The 22,808-nt window shown below is 35.0% G+C and overlaps 1 protein-coding gene and 1 long non-coding RNA gene across 4 annotated transcripts in view; one reads left to right on the forward strand and one right to left on the reverse strand.

Moving 5' to 3' along the window:
- Positions 1–22,808, reverse strand: part of LOC122718913 (teneurin-a) — a 387,491-nt gene that overhangs the window by 125,068 nt on the left and 239,615 nt on the right. The gene's annotated exons all lie outside the window — the stretch shown is intronic.
- LOC122718916 lies at positions 931–2,431 on the forward strand. Its single transcript, XR_006347484.1, has 3 exons — positions 931–1,357; positions 1,459–1,680; positions 2,186–2,431. It is a non-coding gene; the product is annotated as an uncharacterized LOC122718916 (long non-coding RNA).

Consider the following 22,808-nt stretch of genomic DNA (forward strand, 5'->3'; position numbering starts at 1 on the left):
AGTTGCGCGAATGAAACATGAAAATCTGAAGCTATATCTTTTCAAATATGTCGATATTCTTCTGAAAATCGACACAAGGAATCGACGGACGTCCCAAGAGTGAAACTAGGTGACGAACCGAGAGTCTCCATGTCATTTATTTTCAGGGAACGGGGTCGAGCTCGAAAATTCTGAAAAATTATTCCTCCCAGCGGGCGTGCGTCGCGGATTTTTAAATATTCCATACGTCATCGCGGCACACGAGGCAACGTTTTCGAATGCGAAAATACGCGTCCCTGCACCGCCATCGTTCGGTGAAATAACAAACGATCCATCTGTAAATGAAACATTCACAAGGGCAACGATGAATGCAACTTATAGAGTGTCCCTGAGAGAAGTGCTCCCTTTAACTTTTCTCCAAACTTTCTTATTTTTCATTTCTTTCATCCAATATATATATTTTCATTTTTTTTATCCATTGTATAAATTTTTTCTCACTTTTTAGAGAAACAAACACTTTTAAAATAAAACAATGAGAAAAATTGAAGGTAAACAGACAAGTTCATTGACCAATAATTCTCAAACATCATACAAATAGTCATTCAACATCATATATAATTGTCTAAAGTATTACATATAGGTAGAGAATAATTCATAATAGAAATATGTTTCACTTTATTTTTCTCTATTCCATTATACATAAGAAATTTATCATTTTCCAAAGATATTTTGCATAATTCACAGGTTATATTTACATCTGACTTTGTCTTCCTATTTTTTTTTTTATTCACAAAACATTGAAATCCTGTCGTGTAAAATAAAGGATTACGAACAAGTTACGTGAAACGGTCGTGAATATGTAACGTATGTAAATCACACGAGTCGCATAATAACGCTTCCCCTTTTTCCTTATTCTCACCTTCGCAAGTTTTTTCCTTCGTCTAACCCCACTTCTTCGCATCTTTCATCCTTGCTCTTGCTCCAAGACTGTTTTTATGATTGCTGTTTCACATCTGCATGGTGGCGCAAGTGTGCCCCAGTTGCCTCGCGACAAAACTGTCGAAGTTAGTATGACGTGATTCGACGAGATGCGATTTTGATTGTGCAGAAGACAAGTAAATTCAATATTTGCATACGTCCTCCGTTCCATTACGTATATTTATCTTATCATTATATTATATTCTCATGTGAATTGTGTCAAAATATTGTGCAAGTTAACCTAACCTAAAATTTAGCATCCAGACGCTCGATCATTTAATTCTCTCTTGATTTTTTTCCTAACAAAATCATGCAATATACACGATTACAATAAGTCACGGAAACTCGCCAACAAATAGTTCCAGAGAGAGACTTTCAGATGACAGACGAGGTTATTCAGGTAATGGACGTAAGGTTTTCTAATGATTGGGGCTACTTGTTAGTCGGTGCTCGTTAGGAGCGCAGCTTTGTCAAAGAGCCGAACGAAGACGCTAATTACAGAGAGGGCTACTTCCTGGCTACGTTTGCGTCTCCTTCACGAAACACAGGTCAGATGATCACACCGCAAGAAGGCAACTAGCACCACTAACTGGACGCTGAAACAACTGGCCAGTTTCCTGCCGTACCTTCAAGGGACATACATCAAAGACGAACGTGGATTTCATGCGAATTTTTCTTCTCTTTTGACGTTTCTAGATGTTGAAACGACAACGTTGTTACAAGGTAAATTACAATTAATACTCAAGTTACAACTTGTCCTTATAATTGTGATAATATTATTCGAAATTTAAAGAGACACCTTAGAAATTTTAATGAACAAAGAAGTCATTTATTTTGATATGAAGAAAACCATAATCGAAAACTCTTGCTTCAGAGAATCACAGAGAGCAAACTGTTTGCTCGCGTATAAATGGTTTCTTAATGTAATTCAAATAAAAATCGTCTCAGAAGTGTATTTATAGAATAATCTCACAGTCAATGTCCGCGTTCAGAGGCAGATATCGCGACAGAGAAGCCCTGTTCTCCCATAAACCATATATATATAATTACAGTAAGATTGTTTTCGCGATCCCTGGTGTAATTATAAACTTTTCAACGAAGAATGCTCTTTTATCGGGGCAAATTTTCCCGGCCATCCCCTCCCTATCCTTCCTCCTTCCATTCCATTCTCTTCGTTCTTTTACTACGCTCAGATATTCGAGATTTTCTCGTTCGTTTTTCTCGATAGCTGTACGGCAACTTCATCGCCAACTTCCGCGACGATGTAATGAGAGGATCGAGGAGTATCATGGCAGCGGATATCTATTGGGTGATAATGGGAATTGAAGTGAGATGAAATCGTTCAACTTCTTGCGCTATAGTAGCCTCAATGATGGTAGTTGGACACGTGGTGAAAAAGATAGATATGAGGTCATGAACCGAAGCGCTACACGGGGACGCTAATTAATTTAGCCGCACCTAGGATCATATGCACCTCGTGTTCATGTCGTATCATCTATTGGGAATAGGCTCTAAAGTCACCGAAGCTTTTTTTTAGCTTATTTTCATGATACAATTATTCTTATTAATTCGTAGAGAAACAATAAACAGTTTATATTTTTATCTCGTTTTAAAATTATAATTTCTTTTAAAATTTATTATTGACGAATGAAGATGATTTTATTAACTATATTTTAATTCAGAAGAACGAAATTTCCAAATTAATCAAATCCATGACCATTCTAAACTGTAAACCTAACCTATAAATGTTACAATCTATAATATGGTAAAATAGATGTATATCTATTTTGAATTTCTTTATGATGCAACACGTTTCAACTCGTCGTTTGTAAATTAATATTTGAAACTTTTGTTAAATATAATTTTTTAAAAAAATATAATTTAATTTTTAAATATAATTTTTAAAAAAAAAATCCTAGAAATATGATTTGTCATAATTAGTCAATTATGTTATGTAGAGAAACAATAAACATTTTATATTTTTATCTCGTTTTAAAATTATAATTTCTTCTAAAATGTATTATTGACGAATGAAGATGATTTTATTAACTATATTTGAATTCAGAAGAACGAAATTTCCAAATTAATCAAGTCCATGACTACTTTAAGCTGTAAACTTAACCTATAAATATTACAATCTATAATATGGTAAAATAGATGTATATCTATTTTGAATTTCTTTATGATGCAACACGNAAAAAAAATCCTACAAATATGGTTTGTCATAATTAATCAATTATGTTATGTAAAGAAATAATAAACATTTCATATTTTTATCTCGATTTAAAATTATAATTTCTTCTAAAATGTATTATTGACGAATGAAGATGATTTTATTAACTATATTTGAATTCAGAAGAACGAAATTTCCAAATTAATCAAATCCATGACTACTTTAAGCTGTAAACCTAACCTATAAATATTACAATCTATAATATGGTAAAATAGATGTATATCTATTTTGAATTTCTTTATGATGCAACACGTTTCAACTCGTCGTTTGTAAATTAATATTTGAAACTTTTGTTAAATATAATTTTTAAAAAAAAAATCCTACAAATATGGTTTGTCATAATTAGTCAATTATGTTAATATATATATTGATATATATAATACATGTATTATCTTTGTTATATTTTCGTATTTCTTTCAGTTTGTTTTAAGGGCAAAATACATGTATGTATGTTGGAAAAGTAGTGAGACTTTGAAAGAGGAAGTTATTCGCGCGGTTATAGAGGAGGACCGGCTTTGAGCGTCGAGCCTAACGAAGTGAGACATTCAGATGGTCACTTGATGCTTTCACCATACTCGTGCTATTACGCAGTAACAACGAGCAACCTCCATAAAGGTAATGACACCGTAACTACCGTCTTGTTAGCGCGGCAAGCGACGGCATAGTTTTACGTCGATCCCAACCACTGTGCATGATATTCCGTGGACTACGCCTTGGGCTGTTTATGAAAAGGGTCTTTTCCGGTGTATAATCTTAACTTTAACGGTTAAATTCTTTGGTTTTCAGTATTCTTTACGAGTCATATTGTTTGCTTACTTTACGATATCTGAAATACTATATTTTATTTGATTTTGAAAAATATTTAAATGCGAATGAAAATCTTTGATTTTTCTTTTTTTTTTTATTTTATTTTTGAATCATTGTTTTAAAGATTCTTTATGTTGACAATAAAAATATAAAAAAATAAGTGAACAAAATTTATTTGTAGGTAAGTAGTTGAAATAGAGATTAATTTATTTCTCTTTCTGTTCTAAAAGAATGAGAGTTCCAATCGTATAATATTTTGATTTGTTATCACTGTCTTTCGATTATTTACCTCTCATGTTTCTTTCCACTCACAAATTCTTAAGATGTAATGTATTCTTCGAGATGGGGAATTGGTTGAAAATATTATCTTGTACTAATGTATTTTTTCAAAGAGGTTGAGACAGGGTCGTGGAAACAGCGTGGACCGACAAGATAGAAAGATACTTGTACCATTCGCAGCAGGATATTCCAAGAATTATGTCGCTTAATTCTTCATATTTTTCTCATGTTTCCTACGTATTATACGTTTTTGTTTCCTACGATAATTCCTACATTTCCTATCATTTTGACATATAAACAAGACACAAAACTGTTGAGAATTTACTTTAATTACCCAACCCAAGTTTCTAAACCAAAAAAAAAAAAAAATCTTACATACTGTTGGAATATTTATATCATGTCACGATATTAAAATAACCACTAAAAACTAGCATTCCTCTTATCGTCATCTTTCTTCAACATTATCAGACCATTCTCAAGCCTCTTGAAATTCGAAATTCCTCATATCCTCTCTTTATAACCTTACTATTGGATAAAAGTCATAAAGAAATTCAAAATGATCCTAACCTATTTCCGATCTATTCGCATTACCATCGAAATACGGTTCAAGGAAGCGATATTTCCGACCATGGTCAAAAGAGATTCTTCTCAAAAAACGAAATTAAAAATGTCTATGCGATGGTCGATCTCGTATATTTGCCGTAGCGAGGGGAGCGTAAAAGGAATCGGCAGTTGAAGATCGCATCTCTTTGCAGTATAGGTTAGGATGGTGTGCACGCACGCGCGCGCGCGTTTCCCGGTTGTATTACACATTCTCTCTGCGTGGAGTAGATTTTAAAAAGCCTCTCTGATAGGGGCCGGCACTGGGGAATCTTTATTTATGAAGTCAAGCACCATACGACACTTTACTGGATCCACCGTATCCTTTTACGCTGGTGTGGAGAGACCGACATCTCTTTGCGCATGCGCGTCCCATGTACGTACACGTAAAAGATGAACAGAAATATCTTCGAAGGAAGACGGAGAGACAAGTCTATCAAGTTCTATGACTAGGTTACGTTTGGTTTAAGATATATGAATCGAATATACTGGATATAAAGAATAAATTGTCCAGGAAATAGAGAATATATTTTAATATATTTTAAAATATATATATATATATATAATTCGATTTTCGAGTTAAGAAAATTTTCAAAAAAAGCATTTTAATAATTTTTCCACGTTATATAAAAATATAATATAAATATATATAAAAATATAAATCGGTTTAATTAAAGAAAATGACAATTGCGATAAGTTTGCTGAAAAGTCGTTATATCTATGAAACAAGCAGAAAATAGATTTTCCCATGCTATTAATTTTCTACTATATACCTCTTTCATCTATTTCAAACGAAACAAGAGTTATAATCCGATTCTAGTAAAGAACGATGATATAGATACTGTTTAAATTACAAAATAACTTCCTGTAACTACGCCTACGCTAAAGACAGTAGATATTGATTGTTAAATATAAAGTCTGTTCCTTGTTCCTTTGTCAGAGGAAAATAAGTATCTTATTAATTCACCGCATTAGGCTTTTATAGGTTATCACATATACCTCGATATAATACATAGATCCCGAAGAATTATTCATATGCGATAGATCTGTTTTTGTTATTTTTATCGCATTATTATTTCCTTCAAATTTCAAACAAAATATAAATTCTCTTTAAAATGAGTAATAATTATTACCTATTGTGATTGTCCACCAACGACAATAGCACTGCGTTAGAATTTTAAACGTAGATATAAATTTCTGGCCTAGTAGTTCTTTGAAATAGAGTTTCCTTTATACGTGATAATAAATTCAATATATGTTTCATATTGTAATATTCAATTCTAAAATTCATTTTAAACAGAAAATAAAATTGAGATTATAAGTATGGATATATTGTCACTAATTAAAGATTGAATTAACAAAGATTTGAAAGAAACAAACATAAGATAGTTTGTCTTAACAGAATGTATAATGAACAAAAATGATATTTAGATTCAATATTCTCATATTATGTCGAAAATTTTCAGTTTTTATGTTATACCTGAATTTATGAGCTTCATATGTTGTTGTCAAAATAGTTGATGTGAATATCAATATAAATATTTTGAGAATCGTATAATATTTTCATGTACTTTATTTGAAGAATAAATAAGAGAATTGTTTATTAAATTCATTTTTAATATTTATAAAATGATACCAATATTACCAATATTTGTTTAATCAAGAAAATATTTATACTAAGATTTATGCATTTTTATAGATAATATCACTCGAATAAAATGAAGATTACTGTAGTCTCTTTATACTGACGATATTCCATATAAATAATCGAAAAAAGCCTTTTTTTTATTTATTTCAAAACAAAAATATATTTCCATATATTTTCCTTAATACACTCGTAAAATCCATTATTTTGCAGAAATGGAAAGTTTGAGTGATCGAAAGATGAAAAAACGATCGAGAACAGAGATAGAGTGACGACATAAAGATAAGGAGGGGGGGAAAAAGGCAACCACCGATGAAACTCGCGACCGATCTTTCAACGAGATAAAATGAAATAATTCTCGTTGTCAGTCGAGTTCGAAATCCTTTTCTCTTTCCCTCCACACTTCACTTTTCTTTCCCCTGCATTCGACCAGCGCTTCGTATTTTCGCGTTTTCGATGAGAAAAGAAAAGAGGAGGGGAGAATGTTTGCCACTCGTTCGCCGGATAATTCCGCGAAAATTAAACGCCAGGAAAGAGATGGAAATTACGATTAGATCGTTTTTTATTGGCCGATACGCCAATTTTCACGGCGATCTTTTTGGCGCTGTTTGGTTTGTGAACGGAACAGAGAATCACACGCGAGTAATTTTATTTATGATTTTCATTTCATATGAAAATAATCTCCAATCACGAGATTTTTAAATTTCGTTATTTGTTTGAATATTGAAATAGGATCAGATAGACAGAGATTGGAATAGAAATAAGTTTGGCCAAAAAGTTTTGGCAAGCCTCTGTATATCGGGGAAACGAAAAGCTACGAGGGCATGCCATCTCGAGATCATGAAAAGGCATCGGGTCAGTCGAATATCAAAAGACTCGCTCGACTTAGAATGTCAAGATGAAACGTTACTTCCTCGAGAAATGGATAGGTAAATCTATCCATGTCTTATTGCTGTTTAGATTTTGTTTCTTTGAACGATCTTTCCTACAGAGATGAGAAATACAAGAGAATATTTCCTCTTGATGATATAAAACGATATTTTTGAATGGTTGTTCAAACAAATGTAACAAAAATAATTATTTGAAATTTGAAATATTTCGTATGATTCATTTAATATTCTATATTACTTTTTTTCCATGATGTATGAATGACGTAAAAAAAAAAAAAAAAAAAAAAAAAAAATCTAAAGAACTCGTTTGAGTTCCTAAATGACGCGATAAACACGCCATTTCCTCCTATTAATGTTTTCTCGCTAAATAAATATTTTTCCTCGTTCAATAATCGTGCCTCTTGACATCGAGCAAACAATTTAAAACAACCTCTACGTCCCTTCCATTTACGTAAAAATTTTCTTAGAAGCAATTTTCTCAACTGCTCGTCACCAATCCGGTTGTTATTCCACATCCGTCCACGAGAATTGTTTATCGGCCAAACAGATCCTTCAACCGATGTCAAAAGAGCGTCGTGCACTCTTCATTCCAGCGAGGCTCGTTCGTTCGACGCGTCTAGCTTCGACCAATAAACGCGCGCGCGAGAGAGAAGGAGAGTGAGAGAAGGAGAGAGGGGGAAAGTAGTAGGGTGGGGGAGCAACCGTTGGAGGTCGCTTAACACGTGGCCATGACAGTCTCGCCCGTTTGATCCCTCGAGCTAGCCATCCAGGCCATTCCCCGTGTCCCAATTCAACGGGAATGATGATATCGAGCGACAATAATTGGAAAACTTATTAAACCCTTTCCCCCTCGAGTCCGGCGTATTATTCTTTGGCCGGATGACTGGCGGGAGTAATCATCTTCGTTGAATACTGTGCCGCTTCTCCACAGTTTATTGTAAGTTCGATTAATAAGAAAGAAGCGCGAAAGAGTTGTTTGCTCGTTCCTTTGTGCTTCTGTTCCGGTTGACTGGATTATGGATAGTGGTTTATTATTATCGACGAGGTGGGAAGGAGTCGAGAGGGGAAATGTTTCGAGGATACGGATATTAATTTTCATTTGTTTAATTATCTGTAGAACTGTCATGTTACTTTGAGTTACTTAATGTCTATATTTCTCGTTACTTTTTCGAACGTTTTATTTTGTTTTCACTCATGTTTATTATATCTCGTTCTTGTGTGCAAAAAAAGTTTTATGGATATGTGTGCACATATGTATATAAGGAAATTAATGCTCAAGTTGTATAAAGATATACAGTGGCGAGATACAATGCAACGATACACTGAAATTAACACATTAAGGATCGTGTATTTACACACATCTCAGCGTTTCACTAAACTTGAGATAAAGTTCGTTCTCGTGTGTTTATTTACGTAGCAATTACGTAATAATAAATTACACGGAACACGTGCTTGGATATTTTATCGTCCATTAAACAATATTCACGGCCTTTACCTTGAAGAATTTAAAATCCATTTATTTCGAAAGTAGTTTTTCTCTCGATATTTGACATTCATTGGAAAATAAATTTTTAAACAATGATTATTCTTAATCGCACCGTATTCTCGTACTCTCGTTGAAATGTATTTCCCTCAACCCAGGGGAAAGTGCATGTTGATTGACAGTCATCCTTCCTCTTTTAACCCCTCCGTTTTCAAGAGCTTCAAGGGTTCTAAAAAAAAAAAAAAAAAAGGAAGAGAGAGGGGAGAACAACAGCAGGAAATAAAACCACCGTCTGGACCGTGTATTCGACCGCAGAGATTATGGAAATTCCGAGAAACGACGGACACGAAGGACTCCTCAAAAGGATAGCCGGCGAGCGGTTGTGCACGTTGCATTCAACTCGCTTTGCTCTCATTGTGTCCGCTCGCGCCACACCGTCGCGGAGGGTGCTGTCAACGGAGTTGCTCTTCTGCCTATCGTCGCACCACCTTCAACCCCTTTTTTCGCTCGTCCTTCGTCCCCGCCCGGAGCATTATTTTTTGACCAGCTGTTATTTCAAAACGATCGTGTCTGACGATATACGACTTGTCCAACAAAAGTGGAGGGGGAGGAAAGGGGATTGGAAATGCACAATTCTAAATTTAAAATTAATTAAATTGAAAATTAAACGATATATTTAAACAATTGGAAATGTAAGAAAATTTCACAAAGAGGAATATTACTGCGAAATACTCGTTCGTTTAATTTAATTATAATTATTATCCTCTTTGAGGGTGTAAAGTTACGTAATGTTGGTGCTTCTCTCCATGAGATATTTTCAAGGAATAATGGGGATAATGATTTCCATTAGTAGGACAAAATTTTAATTAATATGTAAAAGCAATGTTATGTATATCTACGACAATATGGCAGATTAATTTTAACGGATTAAGAGATTAAAGGAAAAATTATTTTCGATTCGATATATTGTCGATACATAAAAAGAGTACTGATCCAAGGAAACAAGTTTATTCAGATAAGAAACGATTAATTATCGATGTAACCGTTCCCTTTGGCTGAACCATTGTCGTCCCACTGTTTTTCCAAGATTTTCAATTCCTTTGAAGGTTGATAATCGGGAATTAAACGATGAGAAGATAAGAAAGAGGAACTAGGCTACTTGGCCGTTGTCCAAGAGCATTACTGGAGCCCGTCGCAGGGGAAAGCCCGGGTGATGCTACAAGTTTAAATAGTGAAATTGCCGTGGAATAAGTAACAAGCTTGTAATATTTATGGAAAGTTAGCCTGAAACCCAATTGAATTCATTATCTATTTAATAAGAATACTTCTGGGAGACAATGGTGTCTTTGTTTAAATCGGCGGCAATTGAATCCTCAAGAAAGATTTCTATATTTACAGTAATTATTATAGAAAATATATTCTGCGTTCAAAAGAAGAACAAAGCATGAAACGGATAAAGACTCGAGATTAATGAAACGATCTTCTGTTTCAAACAAATTAATCCTTTGCAGAATTTTGTTTGTTTGATTTCTTTTCATTACAAATTTATTAAGATATATACTTTTTATAAATAAGATATGTTAAATATTTTAATCGTGCTATTAATATTTTTGCAGTCTTTTTTCCATTGATGTCTCTATCATCTTGACGAATGACAGCTTGTTATGCAACTACATCGGCCATCTTGAAATCTCTGGTAGGATCGAGTTGCTTATTTTTTTACATGACATGCAGGGGTGGCTCGTATGTAACCCGATAATTTCATCCACATCCCCAGCAAGCTGCAATTACTCGATTTATCATGGAAGATACTTTTTCTCCTTTATACATTCGATCCCTAAACATTAATTCCATTAAATAAAAATCGAAGGTGAAACCTTTTTATATTTCCAATTATCGATGCTTCAAATCATGCATACGAAACCCTGATTATTTATATCAATAAAATTGGATTGGAAATGAAACCAAACTTTTGATAACTTTTTCCATTCTCTATTTAATTTTTATCAACTAACTCCACAGCGCCATCTGAAATATTTTTAAGTTACTGAAACTAACTGGTACAAAATTAGAAACATAGCCATTTCTAAATTCATTTCTTCAAAAAAAATTCTCAAACTTTTTATCAACTAACTCCACAGCGCCATCTGAAATATTTTTAAGTTACTGAAACTAACTGGTACAAAATTAGAAGCATTTTTATCAACTAACTCTACAGCGCCATCTGAAATATTTTTAAATTACTGAAACTAGCTGGTACAAAATTAGAAACATAGCCATTTCTAAATTCATTTCTTCAAAAAAAATTATCTTAAACTTTTTATCAACTAACTCCACAGCGCCATCTGAAATATTTTTAAGTTACTGAAACTATCTGGTACAAAATTAGAAACATAGCCATTTCTAAATTCATTTCTTCAAAAAAAATTCTCTTAAACTTTTTATCAACTAACTCCACAGCGCCATCTGAAATATTTTTAAGTTACTGAAACTATCTGGTACAAAATTAGAAGCATAGTCATTTCTAAATTCATTTCTTCAAAAAAAATTATCTTAAACTTTTTATCAACTAACTCCACAGCGCCATCTGAAAAATTTTTAAGTTACTGAAACTAACTGGTACAAAATTAAAAGCATAGCCATTTCTAAATTCATTTCTTCAAAAAAAAAAAAAATTCTCTAAAACCAAAAAATCCATGTAATTTTTTTTAGTTCTGAAATCAATCCCTCCTAAATTTCATTTATGGAATCTTATATATATATATATATACGCGACGATATTTCTCGACGTATATGGGAAGAGGAAAGTTAAGCATTGCTCCCTTTTAAAGAGGCAGAGGGAGCTAGGATCGCGCTTATTACCGTTGGCGGGGTCGTGTCACCGCTAGGAAAAAGAAAAATTAAGAGAGGAAAGTTGGGGAGGGGCGGGCTTGAAGGGAATGAAAATTCGAAGGGTAGGCCAGATCAAAGGACAGGGTGGGACAGGGAACCGTTGAATCTCACGGAGAATCTCTCTTTCGCGCGTTTCCAGCTAGCGTGATTCGTGCTCAACCGGATCGTATATTATCGCCGTCTCCTGGATACACTCCACGGAATCGAACGGGGAGTTGGTCGCCGACTACCGAAATTTATTAGCTCTAATTCCTTTCATGTCACGGTCAAAGGTAAATCTCCGCCTCGCGTGGACACTGTCCTTTGAAAAAAAAAAAAAAAAAAAAAAAAACAGAAAGAAAAAAAGTCGTGCGGCCAACTTCGAGAATTCAAATTGCCTTCCCGATGACGAGCTATTGTTTGTAATGGATTATCGACTCGGATGGATTATCGAGTCGTATTGGCATCTAGAATTAAAAGCTCAGGCTTTTTTTTCTCCTTTTATCGCCACGAAAATAATAATGTATATAAGTGTATGTATATAATAATAAGTGTATAATATTAGTAATAATAATAATATAAGTTATATATTATAATATAAGTTATAATAATAATAATATAATATTAGTAATAATTATAATATAAGTGATAATAATAAATGTATGTGTATATAAAAATACTTGATCAAACTTTTTTTGGTAAAAACTTGAAAAAAAAGGAAACATTTTTCCTTTAAGGGAAAATGGAATTTTTTAAATTTTGATGAACAACGATATTTGTATTGTGACAATTTTTTTTTAGCATTAAAAAAATCCAAATATCTTATCCGAGGAAATATTTCTGTCTCTTTACCTCGATCCTTTCTTTTTCTGCGACTTGTTGGACGTAGTTACGTAGTTAAGAGTAGTCGAGTCTACGTACCTGGAACATAAAAAAGAAAAGAAAAAGAGGATGAGTTAGGTTAACACGGTCGTCCCGCAAGCAAAGGAAGAAAATCGAAAGGAACACGGCCGTTTCGTCGAGGCGAAATCGTTCGACTACGCGAAGGCAAATAAATTATTTCTTCCCCCTCCCCTCCCTTTTTCCGGTTCGCATGCAAACAGCGACGGTTTGACTGCGGGGAAAAAAACTCTTGGTCGCTTAATGAACGCCCGTTGAAAAAATCCTTTGACGCTTTCTTTCCGAACCAGCTCGAGCAAACTGGCAGACAGCATCGATAATCATCCGCGACGATGAGCGCCATCTGCCTCGCCATTCTCACGGTTTGTTTGGTTAGGAATTATTCGTGCTCCTCTCTCTCTCTGTCTCTCTCTCTCTCTCTCTCTCGTAGCGAGGAAAAATGTCGTGTTACAATTATTGACAGTTAATCTGCCATGGTAATTGACAGTTTCGCGTTTCCTTGACGAAGTGATTACAAATTTAAAGCGTTTTACAAAAAATATTAATGATTGGAGATTGCTTATTCTGCATATTGCAGAAAATATATGTTGAAAATAATCGGATAGATAAGTTTTGTAATATTTTCAGATAACGTGGAAACGAAATCTTTATGTTGAGAGATGAAGCGAAGCAAAGGTTTGATAAAAGGAAAATTCGTTTGGGGACGATACTCGATCCCCATACGACACTGACTCGCGTGATCCTCGAATTAATGTGAACTGGTCGGTCAGAGTTGGCATTTAACGTTCGTCGTGCACGCACACGTACTGTAACAGAGATTGTTCCCTAGATGATTGCGGATGGTTTATTAAAATTTGTACGCGATATGGAGAAGGAGAGTATCTCGTTCAAGAAATAGATAAAATAATGCATATACGCGAATAGATAAACGTGTTGCAAGTGAACGAGTATTATAATGTATTCTGTTCCATAACGTAGCGTTTTTGAGGTTAAGTAAATTTTTCATCATTTTGATAACTTTGTTACAATCGTACTATGCAAAAAAATAAATTACAAAATATTCATAAATCATATGATAATAAAATTATTTCTATATTTATAGAATTTTTAAATATAAATTTATTTTTATCACGATATTTATCTCTTTTATCTCCACTTTCTTGATTGAAGTTTAAAGCAATTAAATCATTTTTCAAGGTTTACACTTTTCCTCGAATACACGTGGAAGGTGTCTAAACTTAAGAATTACTCTTCGAGTGTCACGCGATTCCTGGTTGAACAACCTTTAGGACAATATGCTATTTGCACTAAGAATTTTCCTACACGTCAAATGTCCTCCATCCCAGCGTTTAACTTATTCCCATTTATCGTGATGGCAGCACCGTCTTGAATGAAAATTAAACATAATTGTAGAAAATGCTTGCACGACCGAAATTTCTTTTATTACAGGGTGATTCAAAATAAAACGTGCTGTTTTTCCATAAAATAAAATTCTCCACTTTATTTTATTTTCAGATTAAACTAAACAAACTTATACAGTTTTATATATCACGCGACGAAATTTTTTCAAAATTATAAAAAAAGAACAAGATTCTCCAAAACACTTTTTTTTTTTTTTCCTAAACGTATAAATGAAATTAATTCTCATTGAATAATCTTCATAACCATCTGGCATCCATCTGGTATCATATTTTCTTCACCGTTCCAATTACTTCAAAAGCGAAAATCGATCCTCGCGAACAGTCGACCCCGCGAAATGTGTTTCCCCAATGAGGCTCTTTGTATTCTGAACCGTGGTTAGCCCATAAGGATACTCGTGGATCTTTTAACAAGAGTGCACACGAGTCGTAATCCTTGATCCTTTCACCACACTCGTCGATTCCTAGGAGATCGTCAATGCTCGGTAATTTTCGTCGGTGACTCCGCGATTCTTGAAACGTTAATCTGCCGTGGATACGTAAGGGGGGGGGAGGAGGGAGGAGGAGGGACCCGGCCACTCGAGGATCGGGCCGAAAAAGGAAGGGTTGATGGATTGCGTTTACCGCAGACGCGAAGACAGAAGGGGGCGTAATCCCCTTGATGAGCTGCCCTCCAACGAAAGTGCTCTGTGTGTGTGTGTGTGTGTGTGTGTGTGTGTATGGGGGAGGCTTTGTGTTTCTCTCTCTCTCTCTCTCTCTCTCTCTCTCTCTCTCTCTCTCTCTCTCTCTCTCTCTCTCGAATGTTTAGCAGGAAGATCCCATCTCGCGGCTCGCGTCCTGTTTCTTCTTCCGGCTGGCATTAGGATCGGGCTGCCTTCGATTTTGTCGATGAAAGAGGAATTTCAGATTGGGGATTTTGGCTTTGGGGGATGATTATGCGTTGTCAAGGCAGGTATTGTGGGTAGAAAAAAAATTGTATGGAGATTAATCATCGCATGAATCATTGTATAGGGGAAGGAGAAGTAAGTATAATTTTTTTTTTTTTTTTTTAAGATAAAAATCGAGATACAGAACAATGAAAGTGGTGTTACATTAAAATGAATCTCACGAAATTAGTGCCAGAGTAGAATTTCTTCTGTAACGTTTCTAGTAACAGAGATGATGAAAAATTTTAAGTTCGTTGTTTTATGTGTATTTCATATTAAAGGAAATCTATTAAATTATTGTATTATATTTATCTTTGTAACGCATGTTGAAGTATAAATATTTAATGTTTAATTAAATTGTTCGTCCCGTTGAATCTTTTAATCTATCGGTTAAAAAAGAAACAAAGAAGGAATCTTAACGATATTCTTGAAGAAAGATATCTTGCATTCTCTCTACTCTTATCCTCCCCCTCGCAACTTTTTCGAACCACCGCGCTCATTAACCCAATTCACAGACTTGGCTCGAGTCCCCTGGTAACGAGGCAACGGTAACCCGGTAAACGTTAACCGTGAAAACGAAAAATAACCGGTTGGAAGTGACTACACCGAACTGTTCCTTCGTATCAATCAATTTCATCAGAAAAAAGAAGGAAAGAAAGCAAGAAGGATAAAGGATGGAGTTTGATAAAACATATATCTTCATCCATAATTTTCATAATAACGAACCCCTCTAATATTCGTTAATTTGGTTCCATAAATCGGAGACAATCTCTAGTAAAGCAACAGATATCGTTAGAATGTTTCCCTAGAGCGTAATCCGTGGACACGTGCACGTTCTAATTGCATTTTGCCTGGAAATATGTTTTAAATAAATATGTCTTATTGTTGTTATGGAGTGAAACGAGTATATAAAAAGGTTTATGAGTTTCTTAGTTTAGAATATGATTGGTTTGTTAAGCGGTGAATGAACTAATTCTAGTGATATTGGATAAATGAGATCGATGGTAAATCGATGGTGAGATTTAATATCAAGCAACATGAAGAAAAGAAGTTTTGCATATTATAATACCAGTAACAAGCCTATGACTTCCATTTTTTCATAAATGATAGAGCTTTGAAAATGCACAGAGAAAAAGGAAAATTATTAATAAAAAGATATTGGTCATGAGAGAAACATGTCTAGTAAATTGTTTTAGATTGTCCTTTTCATATTTTTTACAAATTTCTTACGTTAAATTGAGATAAGAAATAAAAAAAAAATATGTTGTGGAATCAGAAAATAAGGCACTAAAATGAGACACTTTTATTCTAATCACGATAGAGATAGATACCGTGTCAATCTCTCTTATACGTGGAGAAATTATGCAGTGGTCGCTCCCCCAAGTACCAGCTACGTCCCCCGAGGCGGCATATCATCGTTAATTACATCCAACCTCTCTTACGCATTTCTGCACAATCACGGCTTATCTCTAACCCTTTGCGGAGCAACAGTTATCTCGGTGAACAGGTCCATCGCAAATCTGCATTTGCCCCAAGTTCGAGAAAGACTCGATTTGGGCGAAGGAATCAACTGCTCGAGTTCTTGAACGAATCCGTTCAGTTGATTTAATATGTCCGTTTCCCGGGGGAGGAGGGAAGGAAGAGAGATTGTGACGCGACAATAAGTGGCGCGGCTCTATCTCCGACTGCTCTCCACAGTGATCCAGACTCGTTCATTACGCTCGGTTTGTTTATCCTTCCATCTGTCCGACTCCGGTGATCCCTTATTAATCCTCGAACAGCCTGCCTCTGTTCCCTTCCCTTGACCCCTTTTAACGCGAGAAGAGATCCTCGACGAGCCGCGCCGAGTTCTGAATCCTCGTTGAAAACGACGCGAACATAAACCGCACTCACGGCCAAAAAATAACCGAGCTAAACCGATACGACAATCGGTCAGATTCGGGTAAGTTCGTGGCGCATCTCGAGTGCCGCATCGTTTACGCTCGGCTGCTGAGACGAAAGGAATAGCCAAGAGTGGGGGACCTCGAGTGGTGGGAGCTGCAAAGGTGATATAGAAGAAGGAGAAGGGGGACGGGGAACAGATTGGTACGAGACGCGACAAAGTTGGCTCTGAAATCCAATTAATTCAGTCTCTGTCGTAGACAATACGGTCGCCATCTTGATTTGGAAATCTAATTTAGCCGCTCTTTATTTATGATAACGCCCGCCACTTATTGTGCGTCGTGCCGGTACAAGGGTTCGACAAAGGATTGAAGACGATGGAGGGGTGCTGTTGTCACATCCAGCTTAGACGACGGAGATTCGTTTCACTTCGGGTACGCGCGGGATATCCACGCAGTACTTGTGGGCACAAAGGGGAGGGGGAGAGAGTTTGCTTTTTCTTTAATAGTCTTTTAATGTCGGTGACAGATCGGTATATAAAGTTTAGATATACTGATTTAAGGGGGGTGAGAATATGATTATGTAAGAAACTCAAAAATTGTAAATTATTTCTTTGTATTTATTTTATTCATTATTTTATATATTATTGCAACTGTTTAAAATAAATTTGGAATAGAATTATTATAGTGAAGATCTTAATAATTGGAAGTTTATTTTTTGAAAAATAAAATATTGGTCTCATCTGAAAATTGTGGATAGCGATCAAAGATTAGATTAGATATTATATATAGATAACGATATGAATTGTTCCAGATAGTGGCTTGAAAAAGGATTCTCTAAAATTCTTACAAAAAAGAATAGAGTAACAATGATTTATTACATTGTTCAGGCGAATAGCAATCAATCTGAATTATTATTGTTTTTCTTCATTATCTTTATTACTTATATACTTATTTTATAGATTAGATTAACATTTTTATTATAATTTTCTCTAATTTTATTAATCATAAAATCAGGAAGATTTAAAAATAAACAAATTTCAGTTTTGAATTTTAGATCCTTTTATGCGTATATTTTCATATGTAATATAGCAATTTTTCCATACGTATATTCTTTTGAAATTTTGAAAGAAGGATCAAATTGAGTCAAAATTCGAACATTTCTCATTTCCATCAACGATCTCGTCACTGAGATTTTTCAAGAAATCTCCATAATATGTATTTGCTATTTGAAGGAATGCAGAAATAAAAACTCAATCGCATATATATAGTTTCTACGATATATCGTAAAGTGGAATTCGTCTTATTTCTTTAGGCGATGAGGTAAACGTTTTGTCCTGGCTTTTATGCCAAGAATCTTTGCGAATCGATTTGAAAAGAACTATAAAATGATTGGCCTATATTGAACTGGAAATATTAAATATTATAAAATAGGATTTGTGACGGGATGTCATGTTTCAATATCGCAATATCCACGACTAAGAAACTACGGATACTGGCTAATGGTTAGTACCGATATCGCCGCTAGGCGGCTTTAAGCGGCATTGCTATTCTCGTTAATATTATTTGTATTCTTATCCTATAATTATTAAGGCGGACGTCGAAGAATATATTGAATTTTGACACTCAAGATTAAGTCTTGTTTTTGAATTGTCATCATTCCTCTCCCTATTTTTATATGATGATGGTTGAGGTTTGATATTGTATTTTTATGTTATGAATGCATTTCAGTTGAAATAAATCTACCTCTGAAGATAGAAAGTTTTCCTGTATTCTTCTTGAAGGAAAAGTGAATTTTTGTGTCGTGTTAGTATTAAGAATTGTGTATATATGTAGAACTAGAAATAAGAAAATTTAATAATTTAATAAATTTTTGTAATATTTTTACGAATAGAATTCTATCATTATTGTATGATAAAATTGTATTAAAAAATAAAAACTTTTCTGATTTTATTATATTATATCAGACTTGTTTAATTTATGACTTCTTTCACCAATATTTTTTTCATTGTATATTTTACTGACTCAAAATTCTCTCCAATATTAAAAATTTTAAGGAGCTAGGATTATTATATAATAGAAAATTTTATATGAATTATTAGAAAGGATATATATTTATAAAATATATATTAATAAAAATTATTAAATTAAAAATTATAAAATCAAATTGCGTTGAGATAAAAATTATATTTGTATTATTTATTATATTCATTAAATTATATCTGATATTATTTATTTATAATATAATTAATTATTTGTGATTATAGACAGTGACGATTTGATCAATGAAACAAAGAAATAAAAAATTTACATATATGAAAGAAAAGAAAAACAATTGATAATTTTTCATGTGCAAAAAGATAAAAATTTTGCAAACATGAGACACTCTTGTTAAAACTTGTTAACTATAAATCTTCTTATAATACTTATGTTACATCTTTGTGTTCTATTTGACGTTCTCTTGATCGTTCTAATAGGCGTCCTCTGAAAGCAGACCTTACAATTATATCAATTTATCTTAAGAGCGGCGGTGCGCTGCGAGAATGGGACAATCGTCATCTATTGACAACTCGAAACGTCGGTACAATTAGAGGTTAGATACAGAGAGAGATTGGATACACTTAAACTGAATGAAGAATGTAGTGTCAATAAGAGCTCTTTCTATTATACTTTGAAAAAAAATCGGTTCCATCAACTGAATAAAGGATAAAGAGAAGAAACATCTTAGAGTATAATAGTGGTCTTGTAAATAGTATTTCAACAAATTTTAAGTATTTACCATCACAAATGTTACACGTTACACTATTTTCTTTTAAAAACTTGCGTTTAAAATTGCATCATATTGATAGTTTCCAAAAATCTTGGATCAAACGAATGTCGTGAAATAATTATCAATTAAAAAACAATATACAAAGTATTTTAAACTTTCATATAATAATTGAATAATAATTGAATCATGTATTTTCCATGTGGAAATATGCAAAAACATTTGCGTATACATCCCGCCATTCTTCCTGCATTCATTTACATATCCTTAGATTCAATAACAACACCAGTTCCTAGCTTTCAGAGGCAACAAGCTCCGCTTCGTGGAGTCTTCACGAAACTGCTTGGTGGAAATTTTATGAGCAAACGAAGCGACTATCAGTAACAGTTTCTCACGGAATTCAACGTCTAATTTCTTCAACCATAGAAGATTTATCCATCCATAGTCGTAACATAAACTACAAAGGCACTCTGACAATCGATTTACGTTAATATTATAAATTCTTGCAAATTGTTATGGAGGAAAATCTACATTCTCAAATTAACATGAATTAAAATACTACATCTTGATTCACAATGACGAACTTGAGATACATCGTCATAAGTAACAATCAATCCATTGTCCAATAATAACAATAAAAATGGGGCAATCCATTTACACATCACGATATGTGTAACAATACCACGCAAAGAGATTAGAAAGAAGAATCACACGACACAGCGTGCCAAAGAGCCACGAGGACCACCAAACATTTCTCTCCATTTTTTTTCTCGAAACAAGAAGAAAGAGAAGACGGAAGAAGGAGGGGAAGAAAAAAGAAGGAAATGCCTGGCTCCCAGTGGTGGTGGTAGCCAAGATGCTTCCGGGAGTCAAGAAGTACTTTCAACCACTTGCGTTCAATTACTAGTGGCGAGGTTATGGCGGGCTTCTCGTGTCGAGGCCGTAGGAGTGGTCTGTTCGCTCTCTCGTTCCTCTGCCACGCCTGGCCCGCTTACGAATCTCTTCCAGTTAACGTCCCTTCCCTCCTTCCACCATGGCCCTACAACACGATTCTCCTCTTTTGTTCGATGGTTCTATCGGGCCATCGCGTTCAAGGTGTATCGTGGGTGAGCCCCGTCCAAGTCCGAGACTGGACGCCATTCGAGGCACATCTAATTGACCAGGTCTTAATGAAAATGATCCGGCCACCCTTATGGCGCTTCCTCTATTACCGACTCCTGGCCAATGACGTCCACCTTGTTGTCCATTCGTCCGCGGAAACAAGATACCGGGCGTTTCGCGATTATCGTCCAGAGCAGAGATTGCACGCGGATCGCTGGGCCAATTAGGCAAACCGACGGACGTTACTTACAAATGATCGAGCTAGGTAATTACCGACTAGCACACGCCGGCAGTACAGTTGGAACGTGAAATATTTAACGATTTCACGAGAGTTGACTGCTTTTCGAGAAAAGCGAGATCATCACATATCCGAATGCAGATGACAAATTTTTAGACCCAAATCTAATTATAATACATCGACCCACTTAATCGCTTAATTTGCCAACCCGGAATAAATCGACTCGACCGAAAATCGTCGAAGCCAAACCAGAAGAAGAAGAAGAAGAAGAAGAAGAAAAGTCTCGATACGTTAATTAACCTGACAAAGGGTATAACCATTGTCGAACCGAAAATCTCGAGAAGAACACGTGACCTCGTTAAACGATAACCGACTTATTAACCCGAATTCATCTGGCCGTTTTGTCGTTTTGTACGCTATGACCACTATAAACCGGCGAGTTTTACGACACGCGCAATGCCCGTTGAAACATTCAGCAGATTAATTTGAATGAATGACAGACTGGACGTCCTGGGTCCCGTGGGAGGGACCGGTCTACGCCCCGGTGATTGCCGCTGAATGGCCTCTCGCTTTTGCACCGCTGCACCTCTCTTTCCTTCCCTATCCCCTCTCTCTTCCTCACCTTTCTCCTTCTCCTCGGCTGTTCCGTTTCGGCGAGCCAACGGTTGCCGATTCGAGCCGCGTGAAATTGCTTCTCGAACAGTCGTTTTCCAGTGTCTAATTAGGGGCGCACAGGAGGATGACAGGAGGAGACGCCTAGTGGCGAAACTCGATGACGAAATTCTCTTTTCGCTCCTCGATTTTCAACTCGATTCCGAGGGGGGAACGGAACGGAGGTTCGAAATTCGATGGAGGGGAGTTTTCGAGGTTCACGTGATCTGTTTGTTGGGGAGGAGAAAGGGTTTATTTGGATGAACTTGATATTAGTTATTTCGCGTGAAAGGCGCTACGTATCTTGTAGATTTTTTTTCAAATCTATTATCAGTCTATAAAAATAATACAAAATAAAATAAAATCCTTTATAATAATTATATTGATTCTTGCGATGAATGGGATCAGAGGAAATAATTATTGGTCATTTTCGAAAGGGAGAAGTGGTTTTCGGTTAATTAAGGTTGTTATTCACGTAACCTGAATACAGCTGCGAACTACGAGAGAAGGTTGGAAATTACAGGACAAAAAGATGGTGACCCGAATTCAGAATGTCGTTACAAAGTTTTCTTAGGATGGGGCATCTAATTTTGAGAAATCACAGGGAAGAAGTGCCGACTTCCGTGGATAGGGCAGGTGCTTCTTGTAATTTGTGTCAACTGCTTATTAGATTTTGAAAGGGATTACAGTAATCCTACCGAAATTTCCGGGCCCGAGGGAAGAAACTTCGCCACCTTAGGATTTTTCCCTATCCATAAAACGTTACTTTGCCACGTCATCCCAAAAAACTACTATTCCCTCCCCCCCTAATTTTCAACGGTCAGATATATATTTTGTTTGCCCTACTTATTAGCAAGCTGGTTTGAATTTCACAAAGCACATCGTTATTAATATAATTTAAAAGAAAAATATATGTAATTTAAAATTACAGATAATAAAATAATAACGTCATTTTATAATACCAATTTATTTCAAATTTATTTTATATTTGTCCAAATTGCATAACCTTAAATTTCATTCCACGAATCCATACGGGCGTTCCAACCGTCTTCCAACCATTTTCCCATACCCTGTACCTCCATATAACTTTCAAGAGATCACTTTTCCCCTCAACATCGTCGATTACGGGCCAAGTAGGCAAAAAAAAAAAAAAAAAAAAAAA

This window comes from Apis laboriosa, unplaced genomic scaffold, assembly GCF_014066325.1.
Source record: "Apis laboriosa isolate Shangri-la unplaced genomic scaffold, ASM1406632v1 scaffold68_cov148, whole genome shotgun sequence".
In the NCBI taxonomy this organism is placed as follows: Eukaryota; Metazoa; Arthropoda; class Insecta; order Hymenoptera; family Apidae; genus Apis; species Apis laboriosa.